Source organism: Aplysia californica, unplaced genomic scaffold, assembly GCF_000002075.1.
Source record: "Aplysia californica isolate F4 #8 unplaced genomic scaffold, AplCal3.0 scaffold01592, whole genome shotgun sequence".
Lineage (NCBI taxonomy): Eukaryota > Metazoa > Mollusca > Gastropoda > Aplysiida > Aplysiidae > Aplysia > Aplysia californica.
In genome coordinates this window covers 47122-48424 of record NW_004798862.1, presented here as the reverse complement: position 1 = coordinate 48424, position 1303 = coordinate 47122, and the positions used below count along the sequence as shown (strand labels likewise).

The 1303-nt window shown below is 39.8% G+C and overlaps 1 protein-coding gene across 1 annotated transcript in view; it reads right to left on the bottom strand.

The window, feature by feature from the left end:
• The window catches only part of LOC101863408 (indoleamine 2,3-dioxygenase 2), a 35108-nt gene that overhangs the window by 15473 nt on the left and 18332 nt on the right, over positions 1-1303 (bottom strand). The window lies entirely within an intron of this gene.

The following is a 1303-nucleotide window of genomic DNA, read 5'->3' as shown; positions in this document are numbered from 1 at the left end:
TTTACATTTTGTTTACGCTATGTATTGCATACTGTTATCATTGACAAGCTTTTAGTTGTTCAAAGCCCAGAAAGCAAACATTTTCAGGAAGGAGAAAAAAATAACACTGTCTCAATCTTTTTAAAATTTCAATCTTTTAAAAGTTGTGCTTGTAATTGGGCTTTAAGCTTATACAACCGAATATTGTTGTCGACGATATAATAAAAATTCAAGTTTTAAAATCTCCAGGTCCTGCGCGTGACGTTTTTCCACTTTCCCAGGCCAGGTCAAAAGTACTCACCCTCCAATAAAAGGGGCCCATACATGGAAGAACGTGTCCACAGAAATCGCATCTAGGGAAAAACACAATAATATAAAAGAAACATTATACTGTGAAAATCCTGAAACTTCCATTCATACGTGCGTTTTCACGCGTAAAGACAGACTGTCTCTTCTTCTCTCAGTCTGTCTCTTAGAAGATGTTTTAGATCAACTCTATGTTTTAGATAGACCCCAACCAACAAATTTAAGAAGCGATCTGCTTCAACTCAGCCGGTCTGGGCCAACCACGGGAATAGAAGTCACGTCTTCTGCGTGCGACGGTGAAGCCCTGAACCGCTACACCACAGGCGCCCCTTCTCTCTGTTATTGTCTCCCTGTCTGTCTGTCTGTCAGTCTGTCTGTCTGTCATTCTGTCTTCTACTTTTTTAAAAGAAGAACAATGTTTATTTGAAGGTGTTCTAGCAAGACAGAGGATTTTATCATTTTACCGCAGTCTGTTTGACTGTATGATTCTCTGAATCAGTTAGATCATACTGTAGTCATGAAAATAATCCAACAGTCTGCCTAGACATGTATGTGTGATTGTGTATGTGTGTATGTGATTGTGTGATTGTGTGATTGTGTGTATGTGTGTGTGTTTGTGTGTTTGTGTGTGTGTGTGTCTGTATGTGTGTCTGTGTCTGTGCAAACGGGTAAGGATGGGGGTGGGTGGGGTTGCCCTTAATCGTTAACAGACGGACATAACTGCCGCGCTGTTAGCTCAATTGGTATCATGCTGGAACGGTTCGAACCCTTAAAGAGTGCCCTTGAGCTTGAGATATGTAGGGTATTTTCTAGTCTCTCCACCTACTTGACTTAGTACCATCGGAGCCAGACCTAACATTCGGATTTCAAAATTTTAAAGTAACATTTAAGAACTGAATTGGGCGTGAAATCTTCACAATACCTATCCATGTCTACTGTCAAAGAGAAATCGAAAATAATTTTTAAATAGTGAGAGCACTACACAGCAATCTCTAGAAGGGTTTAAAATACAACTGTT